This window comes from Capricornis sumatraensis, chromosome 7 (assembly GCF_032405125.1).
Source record: "Capricornis sumatraensis isolate serow.1 chromosome 7, serow.2, whole genome shotgun sequence".
Classification (NCBI taxonomy): domain Eukaryota; kingdom Metazoa; phylum Chordata; class Mammalia; order Artiodactyla; family Bovidae; genus Capricornis; species Capricornis sumatraensis.
Window position 1 is genome coordinate 60449393 of NC_091075.1, and position 10231 is coordinate 60459623.

Sequence of the window (10231 nt, forward strand, 5' to 3'; positions counted from 1 at the left end):
TTCATCCATCTCATCAGAACTGATTCAAATGTATTCTTTTTAACGGCTGAGCAATACTCCATTGTGTATATGTACCACAGCTTTCTTATCCATTCATCTGCTGATGGACATCTAGGTTGTTTCCATGTCCTGGCTATTATAAACAGTGCTGTGATGAACACCCAATAACACAATCTCATCTGAAACTTATTCTAAAGAAGTAAGTGGAACTGACTCTGAACCTCTCTTAATATAATAGAAAGGTCCTCTCTCTCAGGTAATGCATATAACTTATGCCATTTCATTTAAACATTTTAAAAAGTAGGATGCAAACTTTTGATGAAAGATGCAATTAATAAACACATTTTTATTATGGTTATGCTACTCTTATGGCTGCTGAAAGAAGGTGAAAAACAGAATGATTTTTTTTAATAGCTTATGATTTAAAAGCCCAAGTCAAAAGACACCATAAAATAAAATGACAATCGGTGGCTTGCCAAATACTTAATCTAATCTCTCTTTTCTAAATGATGCAAAAAAAAAATGGAGAAAGGAATAAGAATGACTGACATTTTATAAGTGTTTCCTGTTTCCCTGGCACTGAGATAAATGTTTTCCATACATTATTTTGTTCAATCTTCTCAACAACCCAACAAAATGATGGATATTTTTGTTCCCATTTTGCAAATGGAGGAGCTAAAATCAGAGGTTAAGTCACTTGCCCAGGGTGAGCCAGTGAATAATTGCTAGAGCATGAATTTGAACCAAGACCTATCTCGTCCCTTCAGGATGCAAACCGAAGGCATTTCAAACTCTGAAATGAAATAGCATAGAGTGTGATTACCGAGACTAATTCCGTTAGCAGGGTTAGTGCTACTGTGGTCTCTTCCTCACTTCCTACATACGTGCCTCTCTCGAAGCTATCTATGCTCTGCTAGGGGTCATGAATTTCAAGAAACCAGAAAAAGGAAACGCAAACTCTCAAGCAACTGCAGGACAATTCCTCAGATCAGCAGTGGTCAATACTAAGCCCAATGTCACTCACTAGTCATTAACCTTCAGATTAGTATAGGCAAAGTAATAAATACTAAAAATCTGAACAAGGCTACTTTCTTCCCATCTACGGAATAAGGATGACAAATCTGAAAATCTGAATAAATCTTTTCCTCCCATTTTCTTTAGAACAGACCCACACAGCCCTTCTCTCTTTTTCATGAGTGTTACAGCAGTCAAAGCTAGAGTTCTTACCCTCAGGCTTGCAGCGGCTCCACAGAGCTGCAGGTATGGAAGATTGATGCACAGGACCAGAACTGGCTGCAGAAGTGGCTGAATCAAGCTTTTCTGTGAAGCGTACCCTCCTTTGCCCTCTACTGCATGCTGGTGGCATTACATGTTGCATGAGTTCATACAATCTTAGGTTATTTTTTAAAGAATTGCAGTGAAATACTGGTGGCTCAGATGGTAAAGAATCTGACTGCTACCCACTCCAGTATTCTTGCCTGGAGAATTCCATGGACAAAGGAGCCTGGTGGGTTACTACTGTTCATGGGGTTAACTTGGACATGACTGTTCAACTAACACACACATAAAGTAAAATTTGCCAGTTTAGCCATTTTAAGTGTACAGTTCAGTGGCATTAAGTATGATACATTTACATAGCTGTTCAATCATTAGTGCCATCCATCTCCAGTGCACATATTCTATAGAGCCCTCTCATAAAATCAAATAAAATAAACACTTTCGTTTTTTTGTGTCCAAAGACATATTCTTCCCTTTCCCAGAGCCCAGCATTCTTAAACATTTTACACTCCCAGTGAATGGGGAATTTTTCTTTACTTATGTTTAAATTTAATCTTCAGAAACAAGTCAAGCCAGCTTAGAAAATGGTGAATCTGGTCCAGACAGAAGAAAAAACTTCCCCAGGGCCATTCTCCAGTAAGAGATGGAGTCAAGATTTAAAACTGAGTCTATCTGACTCCAACGCCCAAAATTTTCACTACTTCAGGTGCCTAAGGGTTTGTATAATATTCCTTCTGCCCTGGAATTTCTAGAATCTTTAAATCTTTATTTGCAATTAGCAGTAAGAATAGTAGGCTCAGAACTCTATGTGCTGATATCTTTGGCTAGTGATTATTTTTTATTCCCTTCAAAAATATTTCCCTTTTTTTTCCTTTCCCTTTTTCTCCCTCTCCTCTTACTTTGGGCTTCAGCGATATCTGACCCAATATTCTTCTACCTCTGTCTGTCTGTCTGTCTTCCTCTCTCTCTCTCACACACACACATTCTCAGTCACTCGTATACATTTCTTCCCTCACTCCTTCCCCTGATCTCAAACTTCGTGCCGTATTTATGCCTTCGTATATAACTTGAAACCAACAGAGAGCTTTGGATTACCTCAAGTGGTGGAGGTTTATTTTAAAGACACTATAGGTAAAGAGAGAAAGAGCCCCCAGGAAGTGAGGAGGCTCAGCAGCACAGGGCCAGGCTTCACAAAGACCTGGAACACTGACTCCTCAGGACTCCCTGAGGCAGCCCTGGTGCCCACCTTGCTGCACCCGCCTAAGTGGGCAAGGGCTGTTCTCTACTCTAGTTATGACTCAGCTTCTCTTTGACTCTTTCTGCTTCACGTTTGAATCCTAGCTTCTCTTTACTGCTGCCTTTGCTTCTATTTCTTCCTACTTTCTGCCTTTCTCAGTGTCTTGACTTAAGGGCAGAGCTGAGCCTCATTGTGTGGGTACTTCCCCCAAGCTAAGAAATCTGACTTGGCTCTTTTTCTCATCATCCAAAATGGAACATCTCTATTGGTCAGAGGACCCCCGGACCACCTAAGAGTCTACAGGCCTATTTTCTCTCTTGCCTTTGGTAGGGCCTAAGTCCCCAGTGCAGACCAGTAGGAAAATCACATGACCCAAGTCAACCCACCTGAAGGAGCTGCGTTCCTCCTAAAGCTCTTGCAGTATAGCACATAGTCTGGTGTGGAAAATATGTTGTTTTGGTAGAGCTCTAGTTTAATTATAAATATCAGTAAGAGAAAATAGTCACAAGTTTTTCCTGAATTTTTGAAAAAAAAAAAAAATCCTCACGTGGGCTTCCCTGGTGGCTCAGAGGTTAAAGCGTCTGCCTCCAATGCGGGAGTCCTGGGTTCGATCCCTGGGTCAGGAAGATCCCCTGGAGAAGGAAATGGTAACCCACTCCAGTATTCTTGCCTGGAGAATCCCATGGACAGAGAAGCCTGGTAGGCTACAATCCATGGGGTTGCAAAGAGTTGGACACGACTGAGCAACTTCACACTTTCCTGAATTTCTGAAAAAAAAAAAAAATCCTCGCGTGATTAGGGATTTCAAATTGTTCATTATTCATTTACTTCACTCGATGAGTATAAGGCGGGGAGAAAATTTTAAAATTTTGCAAAAGCTGGGGTGTTCTTTACCACTGAGCCACCAGGGGAAGTGAAAGTGAAAGTCACTCAGTCGTGTCTGACTCTTTGCGACCCCATGGACTACACAGTCCATGGAATTCTCCAGGCCAGAATACTGGAGTGGATATCCATTCCCTTCTCCAGGGGCTCTTTCCAACCCAGGGATCGAACCCAGGCCTCCCACATTGTAGGCGGACTCTTTACCAGCTGCGCCACAAGAGAAGCCCAAGAATACTGGAGTGGGTAGCCTATCCCTTCTCCAGTGGATCTTCCTGACCCAGGAATCGAACCGGGGTCTCCAGCATGGCAGGTGTGTTCTTTACCAACTGAGCTATCAGGGAAGCCGAAGCCACCAGGAAAGCCCCAAACAAATAAGTAGTGGAAGCCTAATAATTTTGCAGAGATTTGGTTCTTTATTACTAAAGACTAGAGAAGTATTGTCCAATAGAATACAGAAAGAAGGCAAGTCATATAAGTAACTTTAAATTATCTAGTAAACAAGTTTAAAAAGACAAAAATTAATTTTGATTATTTTGTTTACTCCAATACATCAAAATGTTCACATGAAATATAAAAAACTACTAACATAATATTTTACATTATTTGTTTCGTAGAATAATGTGTATTTAACACTTACAGCACATTTCAATTCAGATTCGCCACATTTTAATAACTCAGTAGTGACACATGGTTAGTGGCTGCCATAGTGAACAAATAGGGTTAGAGTTTTAAGTTAATAAATGGCCATGCTGCAATTAACCAACAAACTGAAACTCTAATTCACCGCAAAATATTTCCCGATAACGCCAAATACTGCTATTTCTCATTTCCTCACCTCGCTGTTTCCAGCTTTGGCTCCCTTTCTCAGCTAACCCTGTTCAATCTACAAATGATCCTGTTTTAGAAACATCTATCAGAACCTGTGTCCTCAGAAATTTATCCTTAAGGCTTTAGAGGCAAGAAAGGGTAAAAAATCTATACCTCTAGCTATCTATATGTAGATAGAAATCTCTGTCTATATATGTAGACAGCCCAGGACGATCTAGACTGAACATGATGAGCAGCTCATCTCCAGCTCCACATGTGGTGACATAAGATAATGAAGAGAACAGTAACTGCAATAATACTGACATCATCCTAAGAGCTAACATTTATTGACCTTTTGCTTTGGGCCAGGCCCTGTTTTTTTGACATTACACATATTAACTCATTTAATGCTCCTAACAACAGGAGGAGACTATTTTACACCCAGGGCAACAAAGCAGAGAGGCATTACATAACCACTCAGGGTGGCTAGAAGGAGGTGGAAGAGGCAGAACCCAAGCTGAGCTAGCCTGTCCCGGGAGTGTCCTCCTGCCCATTGTGCACCTCCAGCCTAGAGTGAATAGCCAGACCCTGGCCTTCCACACATTATACCTCTGGTTTCTTAACAATCCTATAAGCAAGGTATGGTTTTTATGCCATTTTCCAGATGACGAAAAGGAGGTTGCAAGAGGTTGAAGAATTCATCCGAGGGCACAGTTTATAGAGAAATTGAGCCACGCTTTAATTCCAGGATGCATAGGCACAGAACCCAGCTTCACAACACTTATTCTCTACTGCTCCCACCTCTAACAGAGACCTAGTTTTGTTCTCCTAAGCCTCATTTCTTTTTTGCTGTTGTTGGTTGTAAAATTTTGAAGTACAGAAAAATGTAAAAGCAAAAGCAAGCATCAAGCACAGGCAAGTGCTGATAATGCTTTTGTATATTTTCATCTAGACTTTTTTTCTCTGCATATTTTAAACATATTGAAACCATCCTGTACATACTATTTGGCATCCTATGCTTTTCATTTATGTTGTAGTAAAAGTATTTCCTAAAGTTAATGAGTAAACGTCCTCTACAATTTTTTTTTAGGTTGTGGTAAAAAAACATATAACACAAAATTTACCATCTTAACTGTATACAGTACTTATAATAATTGCAAAATATGTCACTAAATGAACCCAGCACATCCTTCCACTGCTGGAAATTTGAAGTGTTTCAAAATTTTCACTGTTAACAATAAGTCTGAAATCAACATGAAAGTGAAAGTCACTCAGTCGTGTCCGACTCTCTGTGGACCATGGACTATATAGTCCATGGAACTCTCCAGGCCAGAATACTGGAGTGGGTAGCCTTTCCCTTCTCCAGGGGATCTTCCCAACCCAGGGGTCGAACCCAGGTCTCCCGTATTGCAGGCAGATTCTTTACCAGCTGAGCCACAAGGGAAGCCCAAGAATACTGGAGTGAGTAGCCTATCCCTTCTCCAGCGGATCTTCCCAATCCAGGAATCAAACTGGAGTCTCCTGCATTGCAGGCAGATTCTTTACCAACTGACCTATGAGGGAAGGCTTGTGAAGAAATATTTGTTCACATTTCAACTTATTTCCTCAGGATAGATTTCCAGAAGTGGAATTACAGGTCAAAGGCTGTGATTTTATACACACACACACATATATATATATAAAATCCAAATTACTTGGCCCTTCTATTATCCTGGGCTGTAACCCTCAGGCTTCTCTGTCCATGGGATTCTCCAGGCAAAAGTACTGGAGTGGGTGGCCATGCCCTCCTTCAGGGGATCTTCCTGGCCCGGGGATCAGAACTGCATCGTTTATGCCTCCTGCATTAGCAGATAGATTCTTTACCCCTAGTGCCACCCAGGAAGCCCCACCTTATCTCTACGTAAACATGTCCATTTCCCTGCAGTCTTATTAATATAAGAAACTGATGAAAATGGAACTATTTTAATCTCCACTTGGTCGAGAACCCTGGAGTGAAGTGTGAGACTAGATAACTACAACCCTTCACTGACTTCTAGTTAATAGAGGCGATTGGAGAATCTGAAAGGAGTTAAGGATTGGAAGAGGGTTTTGGAGAGCATTTTTAGTATATTATGAATTCCCTCTTACCTCAATCCTAGGAAAAGGGGCTTCAACAGAACCACTTGGAAAGGTGGCCATGTGAACTCTGCCCTTAGGGGGACATTACATATTGTAACCAATCTTTAATTCATAACTGGAAATCTAAAGGTCTTGGCTAGCAACTCTAAGGGTTGTTGTTCTTCTTCTTCAGTCGCCCAGTCGTGTCCATCTCTTTGCGGCCCCATGGACTGCAGCATATCAGGTCTCCCTGTCCCTCACCATCTCCCGGAGTTTGCCCAAGTTCATGTTCATTACATCGGTGATGCCATCCAGCCATGTCATCCTCTGACACACTCTTCTCCTTCTGCCCTCAGTCTTTCCCAGAATAGGGGACTTTTCCAATGAGTCATCTGTGCGCATCAGATGACCAACATACTAGAGCTCCAGCTTCAGCATCAGTCCTTCCAGTGAATATTCAGGGTGGATCTTCTTTAAGATTGACTGGTTTGATCTCCTTGCTGTCTAAGGGACTTTCAGGAGTCTTCTCCAGTACCATAATTCGAAGGCATCATTTCTGTGGCGTTTTGCTTTCTCACAACCGTACGTGACCATTGGGAAGACCATAGCATTGACAATACAGATTTTTCAAATCATGAATTTAGGCTTGGAAAGATCAAGTAAATTATCCAGCACCATTCACATATAAGTAATAGAGTTAGCATTACAACCCAGACATTGAGAAGCAGAGCTTACATTCACCCAATCTGCAATGTTTCTCCTCCTTTACATGTGACATCTTTCTTATTTTCCTTACTATTCATACATATTTGTTCACATTTTGAACAGATTCTTCATCTCCCAACTTGGAATTCTTCAGCAGGAGTTTCTACAAATACAATTTCGAGCTCCTAGTAAACTCCTTAAGACCACTGACAAGATCAGTTATTTCCATAAAGGATTGATCTAACTTCTCCAAGTCTTGAATTGGTTAAATAAACTTTAACTGACTTTATGACTCCCTTTCAGGATTTCTTTTAGACTCACAAGAAGTAACCAGTTGAATTGTGTTCTCCAAAATTCTTCTGCTGACGTCCTAAACCCCAGTACCTCATAATGTCACTTTATTTGGAACGTAGTCAGGTAGTATATCAGTTCAGACTGGGTTGTCAGGATGCGCCATAATCCAATGTGATTGGTGTCCTTATAAAAAAGGGAAATTTGGACACAGACAGGCATAGAGGGAAGACCATGTGAAGAAACACAGAGAGATACAGACATCTATAAGCCACGGGGAAGAGGCCTGGAGCAGATCCTTCCCTCCACCATGCGAGGGAACCAGCCCTGCTGGAAACTTGATATTGGGCTTCTACCTTCCAGGACTGAGAGACAATACATTTCCGTTGTTTAGGCCACCCAGGCTTGGAGCCCTACCAAACTGATGCACGATTAGTACTAAGTAATTGAAACTTGGTTGTGAAATCTTAAAAGTTCAATCATCCTAGAGAAAACAGGAAAATCCAGCTGTAATGACTGTTGCAATATCCCTTACAGAATGAGTGCTTTCATAATTTTTAGCATATATTTCATGGCTTCAATTTGCTTTCTACTATTAATTCTCATAGAAGTATAAATGATAACTTTCATATAGCCCTATATTCTAGTCAAGACTAGGCTATTCTAGTCAATCCCTAGACTTCTAGTCAAGTCTCCATAGCTTGACTTTCAAACCCCTGACAATATGATCTGTTTTTAATAATTTAATTTATTTTTTTGAATTGCTTTTCAATATTGTTGGTTTCTGCCGAACATCAGCATCAGTATGAATCAGCCACAGATATATCAATGACATGATCTTAATCTAACTTTGCATATTTACATTTCACTGTTGCTTTTCATAAATTTCATGGTCCAGTCAAATTAAGACAACAGTCCCAGAATAGGCCTGGGTATTCCTGTCTCTTCCTCTATACATCATTCTATTTAGAATCGCCTTTCCATTCTTCATCTACATATTGAAAAATCCAAAGTTTGTCTTCTTTCAAGGCCCAGAGAAAAAACCATCACTTCTAAGAAGATTTTTTTCACTCAATCTAAATGGTCTCTGAACTTCCATTTATATTTTTGTCTCATTGATTTTTATTTTAGTTATCTGGATGCATGTAATGTCCTATGATTGACTGTAAGTTTTTTCGGGCAAGAAACAACTAGTATATGTAAGTGTTACTTGGGTTTTTCCTCCCAGAAGTGAAGACTCGGACAACAGCTTTGTGTGTAGGTCATTCATTTTAAAGAAGTAATCTCGGGGCTCCAGAAATAGGGGCCTGAGAAGAATGAACAGGAAGAATAGAAAACCATCCAAGAATGAATTATTGACCTGGTTACTCCTGCCGCTGCTGCTGCTGAGTCGCTTCAGTCGTGTCCGACTCTGTGTGATCCCATAGACGGCAGCCCACCAGACTCCACCATCCCTGGGATTCTCCAGGCAAGAACGCTGGAGTGGGTTGCCATTTCCTTCTCCAATGCAGGAAAGTGAAAAGTGAAAGTGAAGTCACTCTCTTGTGTCTGACTCTTAGCAACCCCATGGACTGCAGCCTGCCAGGCTCCTCCATCCATAGGATTTTCCAGGCAAGAGTACTGGAGTGGGTCGCTAGTGCCTTCTCCGTGGTTACTCCTAGGAGTGAGTAAATTTCAATTCCACTGGGGATTCTGAGGAATGGTCTAGACTATGCCTCATTTAATGGCTCCCATCCCTTTAGAGATCAAGGATCTCTTCAAAGGATACACATTCAGTACTTACAGTTTTGTATGTATACCAGAAGAGCTAAGCAGGTTTCTATAACCATTGTGTAACAGCACTACTAGTGACATTATAGGGCATAAACTGAGACGTAGGGAGCAGCTATGGCAAGGTGCAACTGTGACAAGTCAGTCCACACCTGTCTAGAACTGGCTGTCATGCAGTATGACCGATGAAGATAGAAAATAGCTGATAAAATAAAGCTGAGCAAAAAATCTGATGAAGCCCATTCCTTGCACTGCTCCAATCTGTTCTTACCCTATTTAAATGGTTTTCCAAACGACAGGGATGCTGTGTGTAGAAGCAGGACACACTGGTTCCATTTCTTCTTATGATCAAAAGGGCCAATGTGCTTCTGCATGCCAGCTCAGATAACTAGAATCTCAGCAAGATCTCTGGCCACAGCAAACCAGACTCAAGTTCATTTGGCTTGCAATGTAACACATCCATGGTTTGGGACCCTGAGACAAGCATGCAACTACAAGTAGTTTATTTCAGAGGTGATCTCGGAAACACCCTTAGAGGAATGAGACTATGGAACAAAAGGAGAAAGAAAGCCAATAAAGTCATTTCTACCATAGAAAGTCAGAACTTTCCCATTCTACTGGGAGATTCGGGGAGAAGGTAAAGCAGACCCCAGGTTTGTCCCCCAAAAATGGGAGAGAAAGCTGGGTTATTTATCTGTCAATTCAGTTTCCAACATTGGCTGAGGGAAGCTTCCAAGGACAACCTCCAGCATATCTGAATTGCCCTTCAAATGGACCAAGTGGCTCCTCATGGCCAAGACGAAATTCCTTCAGGTGAAGAACCTCCAGCATTAACAATAAACAGCCTTCAACATGCAGAGAAAAATGCTGAATGGAAATGAGGAGGACATAATCTCTTTAGAAATCTGCTATAGAAACTCAAGCACAAGCCGGAAACAGGATCGCCAGGAGAAATATCAATAACCTCAGATATGCAGATGACACCACCCTTACAGCAGAAATTGAAGAGAAACTAAAGAGCCTCTTGATGAAGGTGAAAGAGGAGAGTGAAAAAAGCTAGTTTAAAACTCAACATCAAAAAATGAAGATAATGGAATCTGGTCCCATCACTTCATGGCTAATAGATGGGGAAACAATGGAAACAGTGACAGACTTTATTTTCTT